Source organism: Lactuca sativa, chromosome 5 (genome assembly GCF_002870075.4).
Source record: "Lactuca sativa cultivar Salinas chromosome 5, Lsat_Salinas_v11, whole genome shotgun sequence".
In the NCBI taxonomy this organism is placed as follows: Eukaryota; Viridiplantae; Streptophyta; class Magnoliopsida; order Asterales; family Asteraceae; genus Lactuca; species Lactuca sativa.
The window spans coordinates 60,646,583-60,663,974 of NC_056627.2; positions in this window are offsets into that span (position 1 = coordinate 60,646,583).

The window sequence follows — 17,392 nt, forward strand, 5'->3', positions numbered from 1 at the left end:
AATTGGCATCCCAACCTTGCAGGAGGTTAAATCCTGGCTTGGGATGTGTTTCTCTATGAAGGACCTTGGAGAAGCTGCCTATATCTTAGGGATAAGGATATTGAGAGACGGGAGTAAAAGACTAATTGGACTTAGACAAAGTACCTACTTGGATAAGGTGCTGAAAAGGTTCAGCATGCAGGATTCCAAGAAAGATGACTTACTAATCCAGAGTAACGCCAAACTGAGTAAGACTCAGAGCCCGTGTAACATCCCAAGTTCCAGAGCAAGGGATCGGGGGTGTAAAGTGTAAATGGAGGTTCAGACTCAGCGAGTTGGAAAGGTAACTCGACAAGTCGAGTCGCGTATGGACCGCGTGAATAAGTGACTCGACTCGGCGAGTCGAGGCAAGACTCGGTGAGTCGGTGCTGGAATATGAAACTCTAATTCCTAGGGTTTGCACCCTATTTAAAGAATGATATGCCTTCATTTCATCCTCTATCTTCCCTGAGTGTTCCAGAGAAACCCTAAATCGTGAGAGACTCCATTGCTGAGAAGAGTGAAGCTTGGGAGAAGAAATTGGTGAAGAGAAGTTGGAGGAACTTGAGGATAGCATCAAGAGAGCTTGTGGATCTGAGTCTACATCAGTTTAACTCATCTTTAGGGTAAGAAGTCACCTCCTTAAGCCTTTTTCCTTATTGTCATCCATGGTGGTTGTTTTGGGGATTCTTTAGCATTGTTTGGATCCATTTCGGGTTTAGAGGTTAGATCTGAAGTTGCAACTTTAGATCTAGGGTGTATTGGAGCCATGAGGGCAGAAAGTATCAGCCTTGGGGCTTGATTGAGAGTGTCCTTGCCTTAAACCTTCATTTTGAGCTTATTGGAGCTTGTTGAGCCTAGCATGCACATAAAGTTGGAAACTTTACATGTGAATATGGCCCTAGGAATCCAGATCTATGTATTGGAAGCAATGAAATGGCATGTAATCGTCTAAATGAAGATGTCTGAACTCGGCGAGTTGAAGAACAAATCGGCGAGTCTGTTGGAGATTTCCTTGGACTCGGCGAGTCTGTGCTTGGACTCGGCGAGTCGGGTCGTGATGTCCTAACCTTTTCTGGTTGAGCTGTGAATCGGTGAGTCGAGGGATGACTCGGTGAGTTGAGCAGGAAGGGACTCAGAGCTTGTTGGACTCGAAGAGTCTTGGGGCGACTCGGCGAGTTGAGTCGTGGCATGGGAGTTTCTGAGAACAGGAACTCGATGAGTCAATGGGTTGACACGGCGAGTAGGGTCAACCAGGAAGGTTGACTTTGACATGGACCAAGGGTTGACCAGTTTGACTTCCAAGGGTATTTTGGTAATTATTGGTGTTTATTGGATTTTGTTAATTGGTAATGTTGAGTGGTGGAGTTCGTGCTGGTGGCCGGAGCAGCATGATCTTATTTCTTCAAGTCGGCAGTTGCAGGTGAGTTATCCTCACTATATCAATAGGGTCTAAGGCACCAACGTCGGCCCTTTATCGGATGGAAATCCGGGTAGTTGTTGTTATGTTATTGCTTTGCTATGTCTGCATCTTGGTAGTTAGGATGGTATATGTTAGAGACCTGGTTAAGTTCGGTATCCAGGTATATAGGATAATGTTGTGCTAGTGACCGGTTAGGTCGGTATCCTGGTTAGGATGTTGCTATGTTATGTCATATGCTGGATCGATTTGATTAGTTGTGAGATGTTATATGATTATATGTTTATGTGCACATGGTTGTTGGACTGGGGTTGGGTTGAGGCGGGTCCTGCTTTGTGCTGTAGGCCAACATACCCAGGGCAGACTGGTTAGACCAAAGGCCGGCGAGCGGTCCGAATAGGCTGAAGGCCCTAAGAGGACGGACCAGACGTACCGAGGCTCGGAGAGTGGACCAGAAAGACTAAAGGCCCGGTGCGGGCGGACCAGTCATAATGCAGACTCAGAGAGTGGACCAGGTGGACTGAAGGCCCGGTGTAGGCAGACCAGTCATACTATAGACTCGGAGAGAGAGTGCACTGGGTGGACTAAAGGCCTGGTGCAAGCAGACCAGTCACACTATAGACTCGATATGCATGGTTGTTCTGTTTATGTTATGATATGATATGTGTGTGGTATTGTGGTTGGTATTTTGGGGGTAACTTGTCACAACCTAAAACTGGAACGGTAGAAACGTTCGGGGGTGGAGGACGTCATGTTATGTATCACAAGATATGTATATGGTAAGCAAGTAATGAACAAACATCTCATTTCGAAAGAAAGTGTTTAGAATGTGTGTGTTCACGTAACATAGAATTCATACATAAATAACAAAACAAGACTTGAAGCTGTAATACTTCATCTTCTAAATCCCCAACACGAGCACCTGTCTAATAGCCTCCTGAGTATACAAGTTATTTAAAAGAGTTGATGAGCAATTAAGCTGGTGAGTTCATAAGATTTTAGTGATGTGAGTAAGCTGTAAAATGTTGTTGAAAATGTATATGTAAAAGTGGTGTAAGTTGTAAATTCTGTTTTGAAAAGATCGCTTGTTCCTCTAGAAAATCCTATATTTCCTACTTGAATGAAAGTTAGGTAAAATGATACTACAACCCATTCTGTGGGTACTAAGTGGGTACAAGTTATATAGGACTCAGAGTAAACAAACAATCGATTGTGCGTATCTGCCCTAATCTCACAACCCAACAACGAACAGAAGTTAAGGCGGATAGCACACATCCCATTGGTTGTTAGATCATTGTCATATATAACCCTGGTGTATTCACTTGTTACTCATGGAGTTAATTGTAATGGTTTCTTTATATTTAGTGAAAAGTTCTTTAAGAAAACTTATATTTCTTATAGTAAAAATGGTGACCACAGTGACTACTTTTATAATAGCTTAGTTTATACTGCTATATATAATATAATATCGGATAGAAAGTTAATTAAGGGAATCTGCCCTAAGCCCACAACCCAACGAGGAACAGGAAGTAAGGCGGAAAGCACACATCTAACTACCTACCGGGTATTAGCTTTATATATAAACTTGGTGAATAAACTAAGGTATTATAGAGTTACTCACCTAAGGTCCTTAAAATTGTACTGGTTTAATAAATGGATCAAACCCTTTACTGGGAAGTTTCTAGTTTTGTATACTTAAAGTACTGGTTTTCGAAAGTGTGTATTGTACTAGAAAAACTGTGCTTTGACTCTGTGTCCTATAACCTCACCCTTACCTGGTACCCTTATGATGACTTAATGTATACTAATCATACATGTATATAGAATCGGGTAGATAATAGGTTGGGTGAATCCGTCCCAAGCCCACAACCCAACGAGGAACAGGAAATGAAGCGGAGAGCACACATCCAACTAGCTGTCGAAGCCTATTGGTATATATATCCCGTAGTGTATACATCAAAGAATCATAAGGCTAGCACTATGGTCCTACCATTTAATCGTAGCCTTATACCAAGGCATGTTTTTTTATGTGCTAAACTCTACTATTCCATTTGTCGTCTGTAAAAAGGTATGTTTTCCCTAGTTTATAACTCGAAAATAGATTGAGTTAACTTTCAAGTGGTACTGTCACTTTATGAAAGTATTGGGAAAAGTAAGTACACAGATGTTGTTTATAATGACATGCGGATGTACTATTAACCTAATAAACATATTTGTTTTATTACAGTTATAATGTGAGGCTAGAACCCCTACTAAACGCTCTCCCTGTCAAGAGATTAAGGGAACCAAACGCGACCCCCGCAATTTCTTGCAAGCCGTGTAATTCACATTAAAGTTATATGATCATGTATACCCAATATAACTATCACCTTTTGTTTAAAACAATGACTTAGTGATTCATTGGTATATTTAGATCCTGGATGTGTTCTCATGCTATAGCAACTTTACTTGTTTGTTATGTTATGTATGGTATTGTTTGTTTCTGTACTTCATTGTACTAAAAGTAATGAATAGAATTACCCTAAACTATACCTATTATAGTTTACTAATGTTCTACTTGGACTGTTATTGAAAAGACTCATTTATCTACTAAGTCATGCTTGTACCTTAAAAACAGAGTTTGTATAACTATAAAGTAACATAACTTTTAAACGAGTTTTGAAATGTTTTGACAACTTATAAATAACATAAGTAACATTTTGAAAGGTGTTTGTAACAAACAATTACACAATTATCATTGTGTTCAACTTGTATTCCCCCCTTAAAATAGCTAAACAGTTAAAAGATTCATTACGGGGTATTAACTCACCTGATGTGGGTGATTCAAACGGGTATGCATGTAAGGATGAGAAGTTCCATGAATGAAGTCCCGAGGCACAATAAGTCCTAATTGACATATAAGAACACATATTGACATGAATATAGTGTTTATAAACAACTATATGAAAGGAAAAATCCTTCCGGGACTAGGAAACACCTTGATTAAGTGTTGGAATCACATGTGATTCATCAAAGGGAAGTGAAACGGCACCTAAAGGTGTTTACGGCTTTGTAACCATCATGTTTGGAGTTTACGGTTGTAAACCCATGCATTTATGTCCGTGAACTCATGTTTCCTTGACCATTTTTTGTTTTGAAGTCTTAAAAGCCATTCTAAGCATTCCTACTTCATGTCTAAGCCTTAGGAAGTGATTAGGGCAACATTTCACTCCTAAATGGAGTTTACCGACCATGGACCACTTCTCCATGTGTTTATGGCCGTAAACCCACATGGATCATCGCCTTTTGATGTTTTCAAGTACTAAGCACATCAAGGTGAGGGTCTAGGTTAGTTTCCAAGGCCTTGTAAGGAAATAGGGCACACTTTGGCACCATTTTTAGGGTTTACGGTCCAAGAACATCTTGGACCGTAAACACCTTTGATCTTGACTTTCTTGGGTGTTTTCTTGATGTTTAAAAGTGTAACAAGTCTTATAATACTCTAGGATAGAAGTACTTACTAGGTAGAAGATTGAAAAGGTGCTAAAAGTCTAAGAACACTAGTGTGTGTTCTTGGTGTTCTTGGTGAAACTTGAAGATCTACACTTTTGGAATGATTTCACGGATGGAAGTGTGTTAGATCACTAGATTAGGGTAGATATCAACTTATTAGGGCTAGAAACACTTACAAGTTGAAGATCAATAAGGAAAATTCGGATGCTACTTGAGAGGATTTGAGTTTGGATGCTACTTATTAGGGCTAGAAACACTTATATAGTCATTAGGGGTTACGGCCCTAATACCATTTGGGCCGTAAACTCCAAACTCTTGGAGTTTTTGGAACCATATTGATGTACAATGAACACTAGGGCATCCTCTCTCCAGTTATCTCTTGAAGTACTAGCTTTAAAACACTCAAACTTATTCCAAAAGCTTGAAAGTTAGCAGAAACAGTTTTGACTTCAATTGAAGTGAATGGTTGTACAGACAAGAAATTTCGGGTTGTCACATCATCCCCTCGTTAGAAGGAATTTCGTCCCGAAATTAGCTTTCTTAGCATTACTATTGGGGTTTCGCTTCTCTGATTTGCAGAATACCCACTCATAGACCTGGCAACTTTGCCCTGGTGTTCCTGATATGATTCGTATTTGGTCCATCTATCATTATCTCGTATATACAAGCCGTATATAATTAGGATTAGTAAGACGGTCGGATGTGCGACTCTGCCCCAGGTCCACAATCCAACGAGGAATAGGAGATAGGGCGGAAACACACATACTAAGTCTGCTAATCATAATCATATACCACCCTCGCGTATACACTAAATCGTAATAGGTGGGCTACATTCGTCCATAGCCTTTGTGCTCAAACTTGGTCTGCTGGACGAGTGGTATTTCATGACGGTCTACTGATATCTGACGATAAGGCTTCGGAGAACAAAGTACTCTTCGCACGAGTACTTCGGGGGTTTAGAATACGAAATATAAAACTGAGGTTTAGGTCGGACCTTTGATACGAATGATGAAAGTTTCGATAACTTGCCGATCTAGGCGATATAAACATATGAACTCAGTATGGTGAGGACCACACCAACTCATGACGAATGAAAGCAACGGACTCTTTACCGAACTAAGTTTTGGTGAAATGAAAGAAACGTCTGATAAACGACGATGTATCCCTGGTATGCTCGATCCTGTACTCCTAGTATGTTCGACAATGTACTCTTTGTAACTAGTCCCATGTTTCCTGTTTTCTAATTGAAGTTAACACTCCTATGTATTGTACCGCTATGTGCGCATAGATAAGTATAAAAGTGCTCTACTAAATGGTGGGGATACTTTATATTATGATCCTCCTTGGTACCACTACAATAATCTGCCATATACGAGTTATGAATATTTAAGATGAACCAGGCAGTTGACTAAGTAACTCTGCCTCAAATCCTCAACCAATTAAGGAATGGGGACCTAAGCGGAGTCACTCACTCTAAGTCTGCAACATCTTAGTTGTGCACAACCCTGATGTATATGGTAAGCCATAATAGCTTCTCTAAGGGATCTTTTAGTTCTCTCGAATATTGTGACCTATTTCAACATGTGAGTTGTTATAGTTACTTTTAAGTGTTATCCCCAAATTTTAATATTATATGAATATAAATTAATTTTTAAAAGTAATTACTATTTTGAAAATGTACCACTACTCGTCGACGACTCCGGGGTAGATTCTCCTGCGGTGATCATCAGAATGTGTCCATCCGCTCCTGAGTTCCTTATTATTGGGCAGTCCCTCTGACGATGTCCAGACTCACCACAGCCATAGCAGGCTTGGTTTTCTTCAACTCCAAGGACTTAGGAGATCGGTTGAGCCGATTCCCTGCAGTAACGGACGGTGTGTCCCTTTCTGTGGCAGTTCAGAGACTGCATTTCCCAGCATACTCCGGTGTGGTGAAAGTTGCACTTTCCACACTTCGGAAGGTTTCCAGCATATCGACTGGCAGGTGCTGAAGCAGTAGCTGTCGTAGCGGTGTACATAGCACTTGCTTGTTGCTCTTTCGGGGTTTCTTGTGTTGTTCGCTTCTTCTTCCTCTTGTTCCCCGACTTCTGATTATAGTCCACTTCCCTCGATGGTTCGGGAATCAGAACTTTTACACCATGGCGGACTCCATGATCGATGAGTCACTGAGCCAGGCGTTTAGCACTATCGAACGTGGCTGGGTTAGAAGATAACACATTTGCTTGGGTCGGAGCAGTCACACCCCAAATGTATCTTTCTATCTTCTTGCTCTCCGAGGTAATCATCCCGGGGCATAGAACTGCTAGTTCACTGAACCGGTCAGTATAGGTCACTATGTCCAAGCCGACCATAGTGAGATCCTAGAATTCTTGTTCCAGTTTTTGATCATGAATTTCACCTAACGGGCAGTATTCCTCCCGCATTAACTCTTTTATGTTTTCCCAACCTATTGAGTTGGCCATTGATAGGGTTAGTGACTTAATATGGTTGTTCCACCATGTTAGGGCCTTGCCAGAGAAGGTGCAGACAACAAACTTCACTTTGCTTCCTTCTGTGCATAAATAGATTTCGAAGACCGCTTCTGTCTTCTCGAACCATTGCATGAGGGCAATGACGCCTTCAATCCTATTAAAGGACAATGGCTGGCATTTGGTGAAATACTTGTAGGAGAACTCTCTCTAACACATTAGGACCTCACCTTGAGTAGAATTAGTAGGCGTTCCACCTCCACTGGTACTGATGGGGTGATATTGAGCCATGGTTGTTGCCACAGCCGCAGTCACATCAGCATTTATAGCTACCATATCGATTTGCGAAGGAGGCGGTATTGTAGTTATCAGAGTAGTGTGTCTTTTTGATCTACAAGGTGGCATATTTGCTACAAGGATACAAAGATGAGACAGAATAAGTCTAAAGCAATGGACACAGGCCGAAAGCTAAAAATTCAAGGTTATCCTAGTTCTAGGTGTATTGGGTCCTGATTTCCACATGGTTCTAGAAACAATTCATAAATGAGTCTATACCTAATAAACTCTATGAATTTGAAATAACTATCCTCGAATGAATATCTGTTTCCTGAATAAATGTTACTAGCTGCAAAGAAAATAATCTCAATATATAATGTGAGCAGTGTTTCCACTCGCTCAATAATTTAGCAGATTTATTATTTATTAGTGTGACGTGTAAGAAGTTTTGGTTACTTCGGCTGGTTCCCTGTTTGCAAACTTTTCATGAACTTGTTCTTGTTCCTCCTGGACTCTTCTGTTGTCTACTACGAGGAAGTGGTTACATCTATCTAGGCTTGTCGTGCGAGAATGAAAGTGACTAAAGAATCTATGAGCTTTAAGGTAACTTTATGGGGTGATCCTTACGGAGTCCTCTTATAATTGTACAAGGTACACAAGTTGGTATATATGATTGAAGATTAAATAGACCTTCGAATAAGTGATCCAACCCCAACACTACACCCTTAAGAGGAATGGATAGTGAAGCATAGGCCACAGATTCCATGTCTATAAGATCTTGATTATATATAAAACTTTTAGGAATATACCTTGCAAGATTATAGACCTATCCGCAAGGGTCTTTTAAGTTATCACATAAATTATTTTATGGACTACAATTCTCCTATAGTATTTTAACATAATGTACTTGGTATGTTCTAAACTCGCTATCGCGCTATTGTATCATAGAATACTCCTATAGTATTCTAACTCTAAATGTACTTGTTCTGGCGTTCTCTTGACTGGTGTTCAGGTAAGTTTTAACACTGTTGCAACACCACATCATTCCCAAACACATGTCGGTCACATCTCGAATGAATATAGTTGATAAAGTCATATGGATCCTAGCTATGATTACATAACTATTTGGGTTGACGACAGTGCCCAACCTTTAAATACTTTTAGTTATGTTTTCCTCGTGACACTAGTTCTATTATGTACATGTATAAGCAAGTAGGTATATTTTTATAACTTATAGTTATACTCTAAAATATATCATTATCCAGATCACTTAAGCCCCATTGCATTTATAGGTGTATATCTTTTATCGGTTGATATACTTAGTTCACTATAAACAATGCTCTGATACCATTCTATCTCACCCTAAAACCGGAACGGGGGAAACATTCGGGGGTGGAGGACGTCATGTTAAGTATCACGAGATATGTATATGGTAAGCAAGTAATGAACAACCATCTCATTTCGAAAGAAAGTGTTTACAATGTGTGTGTGTTCACGTAACATAGAATTCATACATAAATAACAAAACAAGACTTGAAGCTGTAATACTTCATCTTCTAAATCCCCAACACGAGCACCTGTCTAATAGCCTCCTTTGAATACAACTTATTTAAAAGAGTTGATTAGCAATTAAGATAGTGAGTTCATAAGATTTTAGTGATGTGAGTAAGCTGTAAAATGTTGTTGAAAATTTATATGTAAAAGTGGTGTAAGTTGTAAGTTCTGTTTTGAAAAGATCGCTTGTTCCTCTAGAAAATCCTATATTTCCTACTTGAATGAAAGTTAAGTAAAATGACACTACAACCCATACCATGGGTACTAAGTGGGTAGATGTTATATAGGACTCAAAGTAAAAAAACAATCAATTGTGCGCATCTGCCCTAATCTCACAACCCAACAAGGAACAGAAGTTAAGGCGGATAGCACACATCCCATTGGTTGTTATATCATTGTCATATATAACCCTGGTGTATTCACTTGTTACTCATGGAGTTAATTGTAATGGTTTCTTTATATTTAGTGAAAAGTTCTTTAAGAAAACTTGTATTTCTTATAGTAAAAATGGTGACCACAGTGACTACTTTTATAATAGCTTAGTTTATACTGCTATATATAATATAATATCGGATAGAAAGTTAATTAAGGGAATCTGCCCTAAGCCCACAACCCAACAAGGAACAGGAAGTAAGGCGGAAAGCACACATCTAACTACCTATCGGGTATTAGATTTATATATAAACCTGGTGTATAAACTAAGGTATTATAGAGTTACTCACCTAAGGTCCTTAAAATTGTACTGGTTTAATAAATCGATCAAACCCTTTACTGGGAAGTTTCTAGTTTTGTATACTCAAAGTACTGGTTTTGGAAAGTGTGTATTGTACTAGAAAAACTGTGCTTTGACTTTGTGTCCTATAACCTCACCCTTACCTGGTACCCTTATGATGACTTAATGTATACTGATCATACATGTATATAGAATCGGGTAGATAATAGGTTGGATGAATCCGTCCCAAGCCCACAACCCAACGAGGAACAGGAAATGAAGCATAGACCACACATCCTATTAGCTGTCGAAGCCTATTGGTATATATATCCTGTAGTGTATACATCAAAGAATCATAAGGCTAGCACTATGGTCCTACCATTTAATCGTAGCCTTATACCAAGGCATCTTTTGTTATGTGCTAAACTCGAATGTTCCATTTGTCGTCTTTAAAAAGGTATGTTTTACGTAGTTTATAACTCGAAAATAGATTGAGTTAACTTTCAAGTGGTACTGTCACTTTCTGAAAGTATTGGGAAAAGTAAGTACACAGATGTAGTTTATAATGACACTCGGATGTACTATTAACCTAATAAACATATTTGTTTTATTATGGTCATAATGTGAAGGCTAGAAGCCCTACTACACACTCTCCCTGTCAAGAGATTAAGGGAACCAAACGCGACCCCCACAATTTCTTGCAAGCTGTGTAATTCACATTAAAGTTATAGGATAATGTATACCCAATATAACTATCACCTTTTGTTTAAAACAATGAGTTAGTGATTCATTGGTATATTTAGATCCTAGATGTGTTCTCATGCTATAGCAACTTAACTTGTAAGTTATGTTCTGTATGGTATTGTTTGTTTCTGTACTTCATTGTACTAGAAGTAATGAATAGCATTCCCCTAAACTATACCTATTATAGTTTACTAATGTTCTACTCGGACTGTTATTGAAAAGACTCGTTTATCTACTAAGTCATGCTTGTACCTTAAAAAACAGAGTTTGTATAACTATAAAGTAACATAACTTTTAAACGAGTTTTGAAATGTTTTGACAACTTATAAATAACATAAGTAACATTTTGAAAGGTGTTTGTGACAAACAATCACATAATTATCATTGTGTTCAACTTGTATTCCCCCCCCCCCTTAAAATGGCTAAAAAAGTTAAAAGATTCATTATAGGGTATGAACTCACCTGATGTGGGAGATTCAAACGGGTATGCGTGTAAGGATGAGAAGTTCCACGAATGAAGTCCCGAGACACAATAAGTCCTAATTGACATATAAGGACACATATTGACATGAATATAGTGTTTATAAACAATTATATGAAAGGAAACACCTTTCAGGACTAGGAAACACCTTGACTAAGTGTTGGAATCACATGTGATTCATCAAAGGGAAGTGAAATGTCACCCAAAGGTGTTTACGACTTTGTAACCATCATGTTTGGATTTTACGGTTGTAAACCCATGTTTCCGTGACCATTTTGTGTTTTGAAGTCTTACAAGCCATTCTAAGCATTCCTACTTCATGTCTAAGCCTTAGGAAGTGATTAGGGCAGTACTTCATGTCCATGTGGCCGTAAACCCACATGGATCGTGGCCTTTTGATGTTTTCAAGTACTAAGCACATCAAGGTTAGGGTCTAGGTTAGTTTTCAAGGCTTTGTAAGGAAATAGGGCACACTTTGGCACCATTTTTAGGGTTTACGGTCCAAGAACATCTTGGATGGTAAACACCTTTGATCTTGACTTTCTTGGGTGTTTTCTTCATGTTTAGAAGTGTAACAAGTCTTATAATACTCCTGGATAGAAGTACTGTAACAGCCCGGATTGCCAAGTATTGTTCATTTATTTATTTTGATAATTTGTGAGGAGAACTCGGCGAGTTGGAGCCTAGACTCGCCGAGTAAGATCGCGGATTTGGACGCGGGTTCGCGTCTGGACTCGGCGAGTCCACGCTGTTTAATGAAACCCTAATTTCCTGGTCCTAAGCCCTATTTAAAGGACCTTATGGCCCTTCATTGCGGCTACCTTGACCTTGAGAGCACCTAAACAGCTGAGAGTTCTTTTTAAGTGAGATAAGAGGCCATTATTCACTAATTTTGTGTGTATTTGCAAGAAAGGAAGGGGAAAATCAAGCTAGGAGAGTTGGGGAGCTTGGATCTACTTCCATTTCGTCAGAGGAAGCTTCTTGAGGTATCATTCAGAGCTTATTCTCGTGTTTTTGTTGTTATGGTCAAATCTAGGGTTTCTTCATGCCTTGTTTGCCTTGTATTTGGAGTGTGAGAGGTCCCATGGGGATATGGTACCTAGATCTGGACCTTAGTAGGTCCAGAGAGTCCCAAATGCCATGCTTTATGTCCTTCCTTTTGGGTTGGAGACTAGGGCTGCCATCTTGGAGGTCATTTCTTCAAAAGGAGCCTTGTAGGTGTTGCATGGTAGCCAAGACTGTGACTTTATGTGATGAATGAGCTTGGGAGGGCCAGATCTATGAGTTGATGGAGCGGATCTAACCTCAGAAGCACGATTGAGTTGATGCATGGCATGGACTCGTCGAGTCCGAAGAATAGACTCGGCGAGTAGCATGAAGATTGTCCTAAACCACTCAGCGAGTGGTCTTGCCGAGTTAAGCGTTGACTCAGTGAGTCAGGGAGAGTTAGAGAGGGTTGACAGGTGGACTGAGTCGAGCTGGAACTCGCCGAGTTGTTCTTGAGACTCGGCGAGTTGAGTCGTGGTGGCCCCGCGATTCATGCCAGGTGGGACTCGTCGAGTTGGGGGTGTACTCGACGTGTCAGGAGAGGATCCTAGAGAGTCAGTGAACACGTATAGACTCGTCGAGTCGCCTTAGTGCACTCGCCGAGTCCGGTCAAAGTTGACCGTTGACTGTTGACCAGAGTTGACCAGTGTTGACTTGATAGGGGTAGTCAACCTTAGTGGTAAAAGTGTTAATTAGAGATATATGATGTTATAGGAGGATTATAGCTCGAAGGATCGAGCACGAGTGATTTCCAGGATTCGCGAGTTATCGAGATATACGAGGTGAGTCTTCTCACTATACTTTACCTTGAGTAGGTAATCAGAGTTATCTGACAGAGTATTTGTATGTTGTATGTATGTTATGTGTTGTACTGCATCATTTCTATGTGATTATGCTGTGCAGGTTTATAGAGTTGGAACCGGAAGGTTCCCAGAGTTAGAACCAGTGGGTTCACAGAGTAGGGTCTACGGACCCACAGAGTTATAGCCTCAGTGGCTAATATGTGTTATGTGTGGTATATTGGGGAACTCACTAAGCTTTTTGCTTACAGTGTTAGTGTTGTTTGTTTCAGGTACTAGTGATGACCGTGGGAAGGCGCCGGCTTGATCTGTACACACGCATGGGATTTTTATGATATGTGATCTTGGGATTTTGTATGATATGGATTGGAGTTTTAAAAGTTGATGTTTTATGAAAATTAAATGAAATTTTTTTTATATTATGTTAAAAATTATTTTTAAATTCTCGGTGTTACAATTTGGTATCAGAGCCTTGGTTTGAGGGATTCGAGTACACCTTCGGGCGTATTTGAACTCAAACTGAGGATTTGAGAAGTATTTTCAAAAAGAGTAAAAGATTTTGGAAAAAACGCAGATCAGAGTGTGTGTACGATCGGCCCACGCCCGAACGGTGATTTCCCAAAATACCCTCATGCTATGTGATATTGATACTGATATGATGTATTCCTATTAGGACTAGAGTGGCCTGATTTGTGATGCCTTAGCCTAGGAGGAGGTGAGCTGCTATGAGATGCTTGAGAGTGAGTAGGTAGCAGCGAGGGGTTTATGAGAGATCTATTAGAGAGTAGCCTATGCATGATAGAGTACTTGGAATTTGGGATCCGAAGAAGAGGACTTGGGGTGTATTCTGATACGGTGCGGACAGTAGTATTGGGCCCGTACTACTGAAAGCACCGGAGCGGTGTACGGCCCAAGTAAGAATCTTTGGAATACCAAGGATCAAGGAGGGATGAGTTGTCGAGTGTGAGTATGCTCAAATGGGTTCTTATTTATCGTATGTTGTATTTCAGAGGTAGATCATGGTGAGGACACGTTTGATGCCCGAGAGCAGCGATACCAGTGATGAGGAGATCCGCCGGATCATCCACGAGGAGGTGGCTGCGGCCATCAGGGCAGAGATACCAGAGATGTTCGGGTCTATTAAGACCACGCTGATTGAGACCTTTGACGAGCGTTATGCCGCTCTTTCTGAGGTTGCTGTTGCAGCGGCCACCGCAGCTATTGCTGCCGCGAGGCCGCAAGGTGGTGATGCGTTGCTGTTCCGGGAATTCAGCAACACAAAACCACCAGAGTTTGATGGGACCCAGGACCCGGTGGCAGCTATGAGGTGGATTTCTGACATAGAGGGGTGTTTCTTCACTTGCTCATCTCCTGAGCATTTGAAGGTTCGGTTCGCGCTGAACCAGCTTCGCTTGGGAGCGAAGGACTGGTGGAAGTTTGTGACGGCGCACTTTACGCCTGCTGAGCTTGCGGCAGTGACCTATGAGAGGTTCACTGCCATGTTCCGAGATGAGTACGTTCCCCAGGTGGAGAGGGAGCGTTTGGCCCAGGAGTTTCTGACCCTCAAGCGGGGTACTGAGTCGGTTACAGCGATTACCAGGATGTTCCATGAGAGGGCGATGTTCTTCCCTGAGCACGTGTCCACTGAGCAGGCACGTATGAGCCGATATCTGAGTATCTTGAGGCGAGACATTTAGGAGTTTGTGGCGAACTCCTCATACCGGACATTTGCTGAGCTTCAGGAAAATGCCCGGAAGAGGGAGATTGAGCTAGAGACTCAGGCCAGGGAGGAGGCGGAGTCTCAGGGGAGGGATCGGTGACCGGCACAGTCTCAGTCGGCAGCCAAGCAGGCCAAGCCCGCTGATCCCAAACCAGGGAGTCAGAAGGGTCGCACTTGTGGAAAGTGTGGCAAGGGTCATGATGGGGTCTGTAGAGTGGGATCTTGCTACAAGTGTGGCAAGGAGGGGCACATGGCCAAGGACTGCCCCAAGGGGTTTGCGGTGTGTTTTCACTGCAATCAGACCGGACACCGGAAGGCAGAGTGTCCGCAGTTGCGAGGATCATCTCAGGGAGCACCTCAGGGATCTGCTCCTGCCGCCATCAGAGCTACAGAGAGTCGGCCAGTGAAGGCCGAGGCGCCGAGGGCACGAGGGAGAGCTTTTCAGCTGACCGCGGAGGAGGTCCGCGCAACGCCCGATGTCGTGGCTGGTATGTATTCTTTCGTATGTTTATTTTTGATGTTGAGATATTATGCTTATATTATGTTGTGCATAGGTACTTTTCTTGTGAATTTTGTACCTGCCTTGGTGTTATTTGACTCGGGTGCGAGTCGGTCTTTTGTATCTTTGGCCTTTAGTCAGCATATCAATGTTAGTCGTGAGGCGTTGAGTCGGCCTCTGAGAGTGTCCATAGCTGATGAGAGGGTGATATATGCTACGGAGGTTCTCTGCGGGTGCGTAGTCGAGATTTTCGGTGTTGAGTTCCCGATTGATCTGGTTCCTATTGCGATGGGTGATGTCTGTATCATTGTGGGCATGGACTGGTTGAGCAGATTCGGTGTAGTTATCGACTGCGAGCGACAGCTGGTGACCATATGAGACCCTAGTGGGGGAGTTCTTTCGGTGTACGGCGAGGGTACACATTCAGGATCAGCGTTTTGTTCGGCCGCTAGGGCGAGGCAGTGTCTACAGCAGGGCTGTAAGGGTTTTGTGGCGTATGTGATGGATACGCGGGTAGATTCCTAGAGGCCGAGTTCAGTTGAGGAGGTTCCGGTGGTGCGTGTGTTCCCGGATGTATTTCCTGAGGAGTTGTCTAGTGTGCCTCCTGTGAGGCAAGTGGAGTTCAGTATCGATTTGGTTCCAGGGGTCGCGCCTATCGCTAAGGTGCCTTATCGTCTTGCACCTCCAGAGATGCAAGAGTTATCCTCGCAGCTTCAGGAGCTGCTGGGAAAGGGGTTCATTCGGCCGAGCAGCTCGCCGTGGGGGGCGCCTATCCTATTCGTCAAGAAGAAGGATGGTTCACACCGGATGTGCATTGATTATCGGGAGTTGAACAAGCTGACGGTCAAGAACCGTTACCCGTTGCCGAGGATCGACGATTTGTTTGATCAGTTGCAAGGAGCATCTTGGTTCTCCAAGATCGACTTGAGGTCTGGATATCATCAGGTGAGGGTGCGAGATGAGGACGTCCAGAAGACAGCGTTCAGGACGCGTTATGGGCATTATGAATTTGTGGTGATGCCTTTCAGGCTCACCAATGCCCCGACAGTGTTCATGGATCTCAAGAACCGAGTGTGTAGGCCGATGCTGGATCGGTCGGTGATTGTATTTATCGATGACATTATGGTATATTCGAGATCTAGAGAGCAGCATGAGGAGCATTTGAGAGAGGTTCTTGGAGTTCTGAGATCGTAGAGGCTTTATGCCAAATTCTCCAAGTGTGATTTCTGGTTGCGGGAGGTCCAGTTTTTAGGACATCTCGTTAACCAGGAAGGGATATTGGTCGATCCGTCCAAGGTTGAGGCGGTGATGAGTTGGGAGGTTCCGAGGTCACCCTCCAAGATCAGGAGTTTCCTGGGGTTGGCAGGGTATTATCGGAGGTTTATCAAGGATTTCTCGAAGATCGCAGTGCCACTCACCAGATTGACCCGGAAGGGTGTTGCTTTTTCATGGGGTCCCGAGCAGCAGGCCTCCTTTGAGACACTTCGCCAAAGGTTGTGCGAAGCCCCAGTGTCAGCCCTCCTGGAAGGGATGGAGGACTTTGTGGTGTACTGTGATGCATCGATTTTGGGGTTGGGAGCGGTGCTAATGCAGAGAGGGCATGTGATAGCATATGCATCGAGGCAGCTGAAGCCTCATGAGATGAGATATCCCACCCATGATCTAGAGTTGGGGGCAGTGGTGTTCGCCCTCAAGATTTGGCGTCACTGCTTGTATGGGGTTCGGTGTACGATATACACGGACCATAAGAGTTTGAAGTATTTGATGGATCAGCCCAACCTGAATATGCGTCAGAGAAGGTGGTTGGATGTGGTCAAGGATTATGATTGTGAGATCCTGTACCAGCCAGGCAAGGCTAATGTGGTAGCTGATGCATTGAGCCACAGGGTGGAGAGCACCCCTCTGCGGGATGTATGTTTGAGATTCACCGTGATAGCTCCAGTGTTGGACGCCATTCGTGGGGCACAGGCCGAGGCTGTGCAACTTGAGATTCAGAAGAGGGAACGGGTTGTTGGTTTGGTTTCAGAGTTCGTTACCGATGGTCGGGGGCTTATGACATTTCAGGGGCGTATCTGGGTACCGTTTGTGGGAGGATCACGTACCATTTTGATGGAGGAGGCGCATCGGTCGAAATTGCCGATCCATCCGGGGGTCACTAAGA